General features: G+C 46.0%; 1 protein-coding gene across 7 annotated transcripts in view; it reads right to left on the bottom strand.

The window, feature by feature from the left end:
- Positions 1–13,603, bottom strand: part of CLN3 (CLN3 lysosomal/endosomal transmembrane protein, battenin) — a 122,066-nt gene that overhangs the window by 73,807 nt on the left and 34,656 nt on the right. The gene's annotated exons all lie outside the window — the stretch shown is intronic.

Raw genomic sequence — 13,603 nt, 5'->3', positions numbered from 1 at the left:
CTTTCATAAATTAATCATCTGTTTGCCGCGGTCATACATATGGTCATACATATGGCAAGGCTTTTGCCGCGTCGCGAGCGATTTGAAATCGAAGTTAAGTAATTGTTCCCATTTGTATTTTCGTTATAACTGTATTTATTTTATGGTGTGTGTACGTATATTGTGTCCCGAGGAAGATTTTCGGTGCAAATCTTTCATACCTGTATTGAAAATCGTGTTAATTCGTGTGGTGTCTTGAGGCCTTGTACAATGTACAACCTTGAGGCTTTGTTTTTCTCTCAGCGGTCCGTCGTTTTGTGATCCAATAACTTTCGTTCTCTGTTTTCCCAGTCTTTTCACCCCATAGCCTACTTCCTTGTGTAAATCTCAACTCAAAAAAAAACAAAAAAAAACATTTCCTTCTCTGTTCTTATTCTTGTTCTCATTCGTTTATTCATTCTTATTCGTTCGTTCGTTCTTCGACCACGTGTTTCTCCCCCATTTCCCCAGATAGTTTTCACTGTTATTAACCTTCAATGTTCACACTTTCCCCTCAAGTTCTGTATTCCGTCATATATTATAACACCTTTTTCTTCTTCTTCTTTAAAAGGCTTCTTTCGACTTGCTCACCAAATCTATTCATCCCAAAAAAAAATTCCATCTCCTATAGTGCCTTTTTTCTACATTCCCTAAACTCTCCTGCACTCCATCCTCCATCCACCGTCCTTAAACGTATTTTTAACTTGAAGGTCACAAGAAACTCATTTTGCAATAAATGTTCATTTCCCATTAATCGTACACTTTCTAAAATCCAATCTCACCCCTCCCCTCCAAATCTTCCCCATAACCTCTCCACTCCAAATCTTCCCCATCACCCATCCCTTTCAAATCTTCCCACGTTCCCCTCCCCTCCTAATCCTCCCCATCACCCATCCCTTTCAAATCTCCCCCCTTGCCCCCTCCATCCTAAACTACCCCCTCACCCCTCCCCTCCAAGACTCCCCCTCGCCCCTCCCCTCCTAGACTCCTCCCTCACCCCTCCCCTCCAAATCTCCCCCATATCCCATCCCTTTCAAATCCCTCCCCTTGTCCCTTCCCTCCCAAACTCCCCCCTCGCCCCTCCCCTTCAAATCTCCCCACCCTCATTTCTTCTCAATTTCCCCCCTCTCACTCCCCCTCCTCAAAGTGTCCTCCCCGCTTCTTCCCCCTTCCAACTCTCACCTCCATCTCCCCCAACTCTCTGCCTCGCTCTTCCTCCTCCTCAAATAACACCTCATTGTGCCTCACCCAATCACCATCAAACCTTTTGTCCGCCCCATCCTTCCCTTTCTCCGAGCTATTCTGAAATCTCTGACACACCTTCAACAGCTCTCCCTACCTCTTCCACCTCTTCCACATCTTACCCTACCCCTCCTCCCCCCTGTTCTGTATCCGATGCTCCCCCTTCCTCTTCATTAACGGTATGGACCTCAAACATCCGGGGCCTTCGTTCAAACCTAACTGATCTCTCCATACAGGTTGCTTCTGTCAAACCAGGCGTGATCTGCTTAACAGAAACTTTCCTCCTTCATGATGTCTCTGATTCCTTAGTATCTCTCCCGGGTTACTCCCTCCTCCGGTATGATAGACCTGGGCCTCGTCCTGGAGGTGGAGTTGCTATCTTTATCAAAAACTCTCTTCCTCACTCGCCCTGCACTGCACTCTCTCCACCTCACCCCCAGGAATACCTCTGGCTACGGCTTCCCCTTCGCTCCCACCTCTTGTTCATATGTGTGTTGTACCGTCCACCAAACAGTGATGACTCCATCTACATCTCGCTGTCTGATAATATGGACCAACTTCTATCTACTCATCCCAACTCTCTCTTCCTCATATGTGGTGATTTCAATTGTCACCATGCCAGTTGGCTGGGTGTGGGTACCTCTCTCACCAGCCATGGCTCCTCAGCAAAGGACTTCTGCGACTCACTGGGACTGACACAATCTGTCAATTTCCCGACCCAGATCTCAGTCAACGGAGCATCTTCTCTTCTGGACGTGGTTTTGACTAACTTCCCTGAAAATGTCTGCTGCTCTTCTTCTGCTCCAATCGGATCATCTGATCATGTCCTTGTTAAAGTGGACATCTCTCTGACCATTCTCAGGGAGCCTGCTCAGCATCGACGAGTCTGGCATTTCACTCAGGCCACCTGGCACGGTCTTCAAGCAGCCATCAATCATCTGGACTGGTCTCCCATCTCTACCACCTCTGACATCAACTCATCCTGGGAATTCCTCCAAAGTAAATTGCTCTCTCTCATGCACAGATTTATCCCATCTCGTCTTCAATTGTCATACCCTTCCTCCCGTCCATGGTACACGGAATCTTGAGGTGAGGCTGTTGCCCAGAAACAACTTGCCTTCGTCTCCTGGAAAGCAAATCCAACGGAAGGAAATCTCATTTCCTTTCACAAAGCCCGAAACAAGTGTGTGTCCACCCTCAGGAGAGCCAGGAAACAATATCTCTCCGTTCTCAAGACCGAACTCTCTTATCTGTCTCCCTCTTCCAAATCCTGGTGGCGTCTGGTCAAATCTGTTTCTGGTGTTTGTTCCCCCTCCATCCCCTCCCTTACCTCAAACGGCAACACAGCTGAATCCGCACGTGAAAAAACTGAATGCCTCAACTCTGTGTTTGCCTCTAAATCTTGTGTCCCAAACCCATCCCTCTCTGTACCCACCATACCCAGTCGTTCCCAGCTGCTCCTGGACTCCGTGTCCTTTCCTCCTGACAAGGTGGAAAGGTTTCTGTCAACCCTCGACTCTGATTCTGCAACTGGACCTGACGGCATCAGCCCACGGGGTCCTAAAATCCTGTTCTTCCGCTCTTTCACTCCCTCTCTCTGTTCTCTTCACCCTCTCTTTTGCTCAAGGTCAACTGCCATCTGCTTGGAAATCAGCCAACATCACCGCTTTGCACAAAAAAGGTGCAAAAACAGATCCTAGCAACTAGAGACCAATCAGCCTTCTCCCAATTATCAGCAAAGTCATGGAATTCCATCATTGCTTCGGATATGAAATCTTTCCTCTTCTCCAATGGCTTGATCTCTGATCATCAATTTGGTTTCAGACCAGGTCACTCTACTCTGGACATGCTGCTTCTGCTGTCTCAACAATGGATGGAGGTCCTCAATGCCAAACAGGAAATTAGAGCTGTCTCCCTCGACATATCACGTGCCTTCGACATGGTCTGGCACCCCGCTCTGCTCACCAAACTCTCCTCCTTTGGTATCCATGGAAATCTCCACGCATGGCTGGCGGACTTCCTCTCTAGTCATCGTCAACGTGTGGCCCTGAATGGGTTTCTCTCATCTCCTCTTCCTGTTCAGGCTGGAGTTCCCCAAGGCAGTGTTCTGGGCCCTGTGCTTTTTCTGGTCTTCATCAATGATCTCTCTGACTCTCTTGAAAATCCTCTCTATCTCTTTGCTGATGACTCCACTCTCTGCCGCTCCATTCCTCATCCCTCAGATCGGCAGTCTGCAGCCTCCTCACTCTCTACAGACCTGGACAAAATCACAGACTGGGCAAACAAGTGGAACATGTCTTTCAATCCTGACAGATCTCACACTCTTACGATGTCTCTCCGAAAAGACCGACTGGACAACCCTCCCATCTACTTTCTGAATAATCCTCTCCAAGAAGTTCTGTCACTCAAGCTTTTGGGTCTCACTATCTGCCATGATCTTTCCTGGGAAAACCACATTTCCAAGCTGGCCTCCAAAGCCAGTCGCCGACTGGGCATCCTCCGTCGTGCGAAGTCCTTCCTTGGCACACCTGAGCTCCTCACCACATACAAGGCTTTCATCCACAGCTCAATGGAGTACTGCTCTCCCCTCCGGGCTGGTGCTCCTGCCTCACACCTAGCTCGTCTTCACGCTGTTGAAACCAAAGCGTTCAGAATCATTGGAATCTCCCGCGATGACGCTATCTCTGAGGGCCTTTCACGTAATCACCGCAGGCAGGTTGGTGGTCTTTCCGTCTTCTACCGACTCCTCTCCGGCCTTGCTCCCCCAGCTCTCTCTCTGGGCTCTGTCCCCCAAATATTCCTGCAGGTCGCACAAGATCTGCCTGCAACCCTCTTATGTTTAAACTGCCAAAATCAAGACTCTCTGCTCACCTTCACTCCTTCATTCCTCTTTTCACCCGCCTCTGGAACAAACTCCCTCACTCTCTTCAATCCCACTCCTCCCTCCAGGTCTTTAAAACGGCTGTTCACCACCATCTCTTATCTTCCCCAATCCAAAACCTTGATCTTTTCTACCCCCGCTAATTTCACCCCAAATCCACTTTTTTGAGGTGACTTTTGACTTCTTTCCTGGAAGTCCTTGGTGTCCTTGCGTTTTATACCTATCCTGCCTCCCCCCAGGCCCTCTCCCTCCAAAAACATCTCCAGATGTCCCTGCTCTCAAATGTTATGTTTGTGTGCTTCCTCCCCTTCTCTCCCCATCTTGTCGACCGCTCCCCTTTTTTATATACTTTGTTTGCTTGTTTGTTTGATTTGTTTGTTTGATAAATGTTAGCTCTTTCACAAGCCTCGACTCTGTATACAAAAAAAAAAAAAAAAAAGTTTGTGTGGCAAGGGTGCCTGGAGGGCGTGAATGGTGTTGTTGTCCTGTTTTCTGAGGAGTTTGTAGACAGTGTGGTGAGTGTGACTAGAGTGAGTGATAGGTTGATGATGGTGAAAATGATGATTGGAAAGCTCTTGGTGAACGTCATCTCGGGATATGCTCCGCAGGTTGGTCGGAGCGATGAAGAGAAGGACAAGTTCTGCTGTGCCATAGAGAAGCTGATGGAAAACATGAAAGATGAGGAAGTTGTTGTGGTAGGAGGAGACCTAAATGGACATGTGGGAAGGAGTATGGATGGTTTTGAGGGAGTTCATGGGGGTTACGGATATGGTGTGAGAAATGGAGAAGGTGAAAGGATTTTGGAGTTTGCTGATGGAGCTGATTTGTTGATTTGTAGTACTCAGTTCCAGAAAGAGGATAATAAGCTTGTTACATACACGTCACGTGGGTCGACGACAACCGTTGACTACCTGATGGTGCGTAGGCGAGATAGGGGCCACCTCCGGGACACAAAGGTGATCCCGGGGGAGGAGGCTGTTTCACAGCACAAATTGTTTGTCTGCGACATAAGGGTGAAAGGTGCGAGGAGAGCTCGGCGGGTGAAGTACCAACCGAGAATGAAGGTGTGGAGGTTGAAAGAGGTGACATTAAGGGAGGCATTAAAAGAGAGGCTGAGTAGGGTAGAGGATGATGTGGTTGAGCGTGAAAGTGGTTGGATGTCAATGAAAGCTAGTCTGTTGGGAGCCGTTGGTGAGGTATGTCGATGGACAAAAGGACCACCGAGGCACTCGGAAACATGGTGGTGGGATGATGAAGTTGGAAAGAGGATTGACGAGAAGAGGAAGAGGTTCAAGGAGTGGCAGAAGGCGAAGGGTACGGGAGCAGAAACAGCAGAGCATGAAAGTTATAAGGCAGCCAAGAAGGCTGCAAAGAAAGAGGTAGCAAAGGCGCAGGAGGCATGTAGGAAAATGTTCGGAGAACGCTTGGATTCGGAAGAGGGTCAGAGAGCAGTATTCAGGATTGCAAAGCAGATAGCGAAAGAGAGGTGTGATGTGATGGGGGTGAGTTGCTTGAAGGATGAAGTGGGACAAATCGTTGTCGACCCAAATGGAATTAAAGGAAGATGGAAAAGATATATGGAAATGCTGTTGAATACAGAGAATGAATGGGATGGCAACATAGAGAGTAACCCAGTTTTAGGACCGGCAGAGAAGATAACTGAGAAGGAAGTTGAGGAAGCGATAAAAGCAATGAGGAGTAGAAAAGTGGGAGGGCCGACGGAAGTTGTGGAAGATATGTTGAAGGCAGCAGGAAGTTAGGGTGTGAAGAGAATGACAGAGATCTGTAATCTGGTGGTGAAAGAAGGCCACATTCCAGTGAATTGGGAACTGAGTACCCTTGTCCCTCTATACAAAGGGAAAGGTGACCCTCGGAGTGTGGCTCGTACCGAGCGATAAAGTTATTGGAGCATGGAATGAAGGTATTGGAAAGGGTGTTGGAGAGGAGGATAAGGAAGAAAGTGAAGATCGACAAAATGCAGTTTGGATTTATGCCAGGAAGAGGAAAGACAGATGCACTTTTCATTGTGAGGCAGTTGCAGAAGAAGTACATGGAGAAGAGGAAGAAGTTGTTTCTTGGGTTTGTTGATCTGGAGAAAGCATGCGATAGGGTTCCATGCAAAGTATTGACATGGGCATTGAGGAAGTTAGGAGTGGAGGAATGGTTGATCAGAGTCATGATGGCAATGTACAAAAGAGCACGCACAGCTGTAAGGACGAAGGACGGGAACAGTGGTGAGTTTGAGGTGAAGGTGGGAGTGCATCAGGGGTCGGTACTAAGTCCACTACTCAGAATGTAAAGGAGGGTTTACCGTGGGAGTTGTTGCATGCAGATTATCTGGTGTTGATTGCGGAAAGTATGGATGGACTGAAGGAAAAGATGAACAAGTGGAAGGAATGTATCGAGACAAAAGTGCTGAAGGTGAATATCGGAAAGACGAAGGTGATGGCAAGTGGTAAAGCATGTGGTGAGGTGGAAAGAACTGGGAAGTGGCCCTGTGCTGTGTGTAGGAAGGGTGTCGGAGTGAACTCCATTCAATGTACAATGTGTGCTGAGTGGGTTCATCAAAAATGTAGTGGTCTGAGAGGGTCATTAACCAGTGTGGCAGCTACATTCAAATGTAAGGTGTGCACAGAGGGAGCTGCAGATGGAGGAAATATTGAGTTGGATCTTGGAGACGGCATGAAGCTGGAAGGTGTGAAAACATTTTGCTACCTCGGAGACATGCTGAATGGAGAAGGTGGATCAGACTCGGCAACGGTTGCTCGAGCGAGATGTGCATGGAAGAAGTTTCGGGAACTGAATGGCATGCTGATGAGGAGGGGAGTGTCGTTGAAGCTGAAGGGAAAGGTGTGTGCTGCATGTGTGAGAAGTGTTATGATTTATGGGAGCGAGACATGGGTAATGAACGTAGAGCAGCAACGAAGGCTGGAAAGCGTGGAAATGCGAATTGTTCGATGGATGTGCGGAGTATCGTTGAGAGAGAGGAAGACAAATGATGAATTGCGAAAGATGATGGGAATAGAGCCTGTGATTGATGCTGTGAAGAGGAACAGGTTGAGATGGTTTGTTCATGTGTTGAGGAAGGATGAAAGTGACTGGTTGAGAAGAGTGATGGAAATGAATGTAGAAGGAAGTAGAGGACGGGGACGACCGAGAAAGACTTGGCTAAAGATGGTGGAAGAATAAATGCGGGCAAGGGGGTTAACAAGGAGAGATGCAGAAAATAGGGCAAAATGGAGAAGATTGTCATGGGGACCGCAAGGCTAACCCCCGCTCTCGCAGGGAAAATGGCCTTTAAAATGCATGTTGTTGTTCATCTTTTTTGTACCGTATACAAATACTAAGTTCATGGAAGAGAGAGGTCACAGAGGGTAAAAAGGCAATGTACATATAACGTGGCAGTGGTGCCCAATTGGATACACCAAGCAAGAGAATGAAGCAACAGGAAAAAGGAGAGATGAGAGGAGGAAACATGGCAACCTGCAAGTATGAAGATTGGGTTTGGAAGGATTAATGGGAGTAAAGGGATCATGGGTACGGATAGGAGATGACATGAGATGGTGGTGCATTGCTTGCCTAAAGCCATGGAGAGAGAATTGGGATATAAATGAAGCCAGTTACACAAACAGGAGAAAAGAGCAACATATGAATGGGGGTGGGAGGCAAGCCTGGATGTTTGGGAGTTTAATCAGGAGGAGGATACTAAAAGACCAATTGCCTCCTGAAGGAGCTGGAGATGGTGCGAAGGTTAGAGGGCTGATAGAGAGAGAGAGCTAGACAGAAGAAGCAGAGAAAAGCAAAGAGGCCACTGACCTGTAATTGAGAGGAACATCATAGGATATGGTAATAATGTTGAGAGCTTTAGATGCTGATAATGTTCCACAGATTCAAAAACAGACAGATTTGATGCTGCGGCATCAGTACATAAAACAGTCAGCCTGGATTCTGGAAGCTTAACTAGGAGGGGTTTACTGGAGGAACGCGTGCATCCTGGAGTAGATACGGAGAGTCAGAGGACAGAAAGAAGAGGGAGCAATGTCGGAAACTAGACAGTACAAAACCAAGAGGCTACCGACCAGCCAGCAATGTGAGAGCAACATACCCTGAGCCTCGGCCTCGGCCTTGTCACAAAAGATTCCAAGAATTTTTTGAGGTAATTACATTTCAGGCAATTCGACTGCTTAATTATAGCAAGTGCTGCACAATAAAGCCTGTATATTAAAAGAGTTCAAGAACGCATGCTTCACTGGGGAGGGATAAAGCAACTTTCAGGCCACCCTGTAGAAACCCCCCATATATATGAGCCTGGTATTTTTTTATATGAAGAAAATGTCACATGACCGCAACACAGAAGCAGGCCAGATACAGACAGAAGTTCAGAGACCAGTGCAAGTATGAACAGTATAACAGAGTGAATGCGGAACAACAAAGGAAAATGCGGAGCAAGAAGCAACGGCTGGAAAAGGAAATACGTAGATTCATTCAGAAGATTTTGCAGAAAGAAAGGTGAGAGAAACCATAGCACGTGTTGCAATGTGGAGAGCTCCTAAGGTGCTAAATAAACATTCCAATCAAGTATCGCCACCTTTCAAAAGTACCACTGCCTTGAGTAAAGCACTAACCCGAGTCACACAGGCATTGGAGTTGGCGAGGCCTCAATTTTGAAGTGGGGGTACGACCAACTCGAGTTGACCCCAGGATCACGCAAAATGACGATGTTCTTGACGCATACTCGTTTTGTCATTACAAACACATCTTATTCGGTGCGAGTTCATCCAATGATCAGTATCAATACGATATCTTCATGGCTTTAGCTAGTATCAAGATGCGGGCCACATACCCGATGACATTATCGCTTGTGGCGAGGATCAATTCACATGATCGAAAGCCTCATAAAGTCCTGAAAATGTTACAGTGGTGTGGATCAATCTTGACTAGAGAGGAATATCAGTTCAGCATGGAGAGACTAACCTTCATGGGAATATTTGTTGTCCGAGAAAGGCATAGGCCTGACTGAAGAATGAGTGAAGGCCATCCATGAGGAAAGGGAGGTACTATTGCTGAAGTACTAGCTTCCTTGGCTTTGTGAACTAGAGTAGCTACTACATTCTGCAGTTCTCCTGAATATTGGAACCGCTACACAGGCTGACCAAGAAGGGTGCTCCATTCGTGTTCGAAGAAGAACAGTGAAATGCCTTAAAAATGCTGAAATTAATTTTGGTGAACACGGGCACATTGGCGTATTTTGATAAAGAGGCACAGATGAAGGTTAACGCAAATCCAGGATAAGAACAGCACAATGGTCCAAGACCGCTTGCTCTGCGAGTTGAAGTCTTAGTGACTGTGAGCGCTGATGCTCACAGATGGAGGAGGAGGCCCTGGTCTGGTATGGGCTTACGAGTCATTCCATGCTGATGTATATGGCATTCAGTTTGGCCTTGTGACTGACAAATTTGAGGTAATATATGGACATTGCTCAAAACCATGTGCTCAGATAGAGATGACTGCAGGCAGAAATATGAACTGTGCTGACAGCAGTCACTCCGACTCACCACCATCGCTAGGTGAAGAGACTCAAACTTTGCTGAATACAACTAATTCAATCCTTCAACACACACGTCCTGTCCAACGCACAAACACAAATTACCAAGCACAAAAATGGCTTCGGTACCCTATATGGAGAGAAGAAGGATGATGATTTTGTGTTGGAATTTGTTGAGAACATTCTGTGCAATGATGGGGCTGAAAATCCCCTCGATTTAAAGACATTGTTGGGTAGTCAATCCCAACCATGTGCACACTTGTTCATAAAGTTTGTTGCCATGCTTAGTTTGAACAGTGTCCATATTTACATTTATTCCACATGGCATTTGTGTCCAAATGATATCCACAGGTTATGTGATTGAGATGATCTATTACTAAAAGGAGACACGTCTGTTGCTTGTTATCTCCATAGGCCTATACCGGTTTCAGAAGGTGGAATGGAGGCCTTCGAGGTCTCAAAGTAATTATCACTGGTACAATTTTGGCGCTCTTCAGCTTCCAGGATCTTTTCACTTCATGTGTGTGTCGTTGGTTGTTATCTCCTAATGCGGATTTCAGAAGGTGGAATGGAGCTCTCCCAAGTTTCGATTTACCCACCTTTGTGTGTATGTGTATATGTATAATTGCATGCAGGTATATGTGTGTGTGTGTGTGTGTGTGTGTTCGTTATTTTTGCCAGCTATCCTCACACATGGATGGGCCTCAAAAGATGGAAAGGAGATCGACCAGGTCTCAAAGTATCTACCTCTGCTAGTGCGTGTGTATGTATATACAGTAATACCCCGTTTAGCGCTCAGGATACGTTACTAAACATGGAGCGCTAAGCGGAACAGCGCTCTACAGGGTCATTATAAACCATTACGTATATGAAAATGCGTTCCTGATAATTTTATTTTCAACCTGAGATATATAATATCCAGTAATTCATGGGTATAATAAACACAAACTAATACCATATAGGAATGACACTTTATGGAATACAGTACAAGTAATGCATCATGAATAAGTCATTTCAAGAATGATGAATGCAATACAGTAGTATGAGAAAGAATCCTTAGCTGTCGGCGTGAGTTGTTGCCAAGCGCTCATCACCAGCCCGCTCACAGCCACGCTTCCTTACCCACTCTCGGCCCCGCTTCCTCACTCGCCATGCACTTAGTATCTAACCACAAACAATATTATGTTACTCTACACTAAAATTTATTTGTGGACTGTTGATAGAGAATTGTAAAACTTATTTTATAAACTGTAGTCATTGATAGATACGTACTCACCAACAAAAAACAGCATCATATCACAGCAGCAGCAGGAGGCTACATCTGGGATGAGGGGCCAGGCTGTGGGTGTTCCTCGACTTTCGGTTTCTTCTTGAAGTAGGTGTCAATAATTGACTGTCTTTTCTTAAGTTTCCTCTCATGAAGCAGTTGTTGGTCGCAGGAAATCATGTCAAGAACACCTCTCTTTGCCTTGCTGCTTCACTCCCAGTTCGGGTCATTCTCAGTGAACTGGTCCATCATTTGCGTGATCGTGGCGATGCTTCTGCTGAGGAATTCTGTGGTGAGGTTTCTCACTTGTGTTTCTTCTTCTTCATCAAGGTCTTCAGTTTGACTCTGGATGCGTTGCTCTGACAATTCTCGAAATTCGTCATTGCTAAGACTCTCACCATGAGACTGCAGTAATTCCTCAACATCGTCGTCATTAACATCCTCCAGTCCCGCTTCACTGGCCAGTTTGACGATGATTTTGATGACTGGTTCCTGTTCAAATCCTACAAAGTCGTTGCACACTTCTGGCCATAGCTTCTTCCACACTCCGTTCATGCAGTTTGGAGTGACATTATCCCATACTGCTCTGATATTGTTTATGGCTTTCATAATGTTGTATTTTTTCCTAAATTCCCTGATGGATTGTTTATCTTCACCATCTGTTTCCTCTACGAGTTGCTTGAATGTGCGGCGAAGGTAGTAGGCCTTAAAATTTGATATTATTCCCTGATCCATTGGTTGGAGCAATGAAGTGGTGTTGGGTGGAAGGTAAACCATTTCTACAGGAATGCAGGTCCGAAGAGTGTCTAGATTCTCGGGGTGGCATGGGGCATTATCAAGCACCAACAATGCTCCAGGTTCAAGGTTGTGCTCTTCACAATAGCGCTTCACTGCTGGGCAAAAAATTGAAACAAACCACTGTTGAAAAATATCAATTGTCACCCAGGCCCTCTTGTTTGATTTCCAAATCACTGGTAGATGTGATTTTTAAAAATCCTTTCATTGCTCGTGGTGTTTCCCTGTGGTCCACAAGCATCGGCTTTAACTTAGTCACCTGAAGCATTGCCACCTAGCAAGAGAGTTAATCGTTCCATTTTTTTCTCCAAAAAATTTAGGCATTCTTTTCCAAAAAAGGCCCATTTCGTCCACATTGAAAACAAGCTTGTGTTACGGATTCGTCACTTCCGTTGTTGTGGTTCTCATCCACTGTAAACATTTTTGGTTGCATGTACTATTATTGTTATCGTTTAAGTGAAATAGAGATAGCTGTTTTCAAAAGGTAAAAAAAAGTTAGTGTTTTAAAAGAAACCGGAAACCGGATCGGGAACCGGACGAAAAAGAAGAAGAGGAAGAAAAAAAGGAGGCGGAGCGAGTAAGGTGGAAGAAGCCGAGCTGCTTCGAGGTCTTGAGCAAACGCTGGCGAACGGGGGTCACGAGTGAAATTTGGGTTTCCTGGGAAAGGGATTCCTGCGACAGAGTTGTTATCGCTGTGACAGATAAACCTGTGTGATAGGTTTTGCGGTTGATTCCGAAGAGAATCGTTGGAGTGCCGTTGCGCCTCGAGTACGGGCCGGTTGGCCGTTTTGCCTCGCGCTGGATTTAGCATCGCTCTAGGCTCTTCACCTCGCTTCAACCATTTCACCGCATCCAGACGTTAACTTGGTGTGTGTGTGTAACGTGATTTTGGAGTGGGAATTTGCGATTCGCCGTTTGTGAGCCGTTGAACGTCCATACCCGAAGGTGTGATTTCCCAGTCGCCTCTTGAGGGTACATTTGCCCATCTTTGGCAGTGTGACTGTCAACCGAACGGGATTCTGGTCTCGATACAACATCGTTCTGACGATCACTGGAGCGTGGATAGACTTTGGTTTGAAGCTGGGGCAGAGACATTGGGAATGTTCTTTTCGCTCACTTGGAGCACAGTGAGTTATATTGTACGAAACTGATGGTACCATCATAGGAATGATATATTGGTTGTACAATTGATTAATATTGTTATTGCTGTTATTCTTGTGTGACCTTAATACAATACTTGTTTGTTGATAACAATTGGTGTGGTTTCACCATTGATCTTTGACACACAGAATAACACATCTTTCTGCCGTGACTCCTCTCGGGGCTCGGAGGTACACCGTGACTGGGGTTTGGGGAGGAGCACGTAACAGAAATTGGGGGCCTCGTCCGGAATTGAATTCCCTAACATTCACAAAATTCCCAAATTTGGAATTTTCTAACATTCCCAAATTTTTCAAAAAATTGTATTTTTTTTATGTGTGAAGGTTAAGAGGTGCTAACTGATAGTCGCCATGGTGTTTGACGTAGAAAAGTTTGCGGCATCCCCTAATGAGGTACAGTTCCAGGCGTTAAAAAGATCGGAACTCATGATATTGGCCAAATATTTTAACTTGGAGGTCCAAGTTAGTATGAAGAAAGCAGAGATGCAGACATTGGTGGTAGAGTCTTTAGTGGGACAAGGAACATGGGAAGAGGTAGCCTTGGATTGGTTACCCGAGGAAAAAGGAAATGTGGAGCTCCAGAAAATGGAGATGCAACTGCAGAGCCAGGACAGGTTAAAAGAGTTGGAATGGAAAGCCGAGGAAAGAAGAGCAAAGGAAAGAGCAGAACAGGAACGAGAACTCAAGGAAAGAAG

The sequence above is a fragment of the Myxine glutinosa genome, chromosome 2, assembly GCF_964187855.1.
Source record: "Myxine glutinosa chromosome 2, kmMyxGlut1.1, whole genome shotgun sequence".
NCBI lineage: Eukaryota > Metazoa > Chordata > Myxini > Myxiniformes > Myxinidae > Myxine > Myxine glutinosa.
This window is presented reverse-complemented; position numbering and strand designations above follow the sequence as displayed.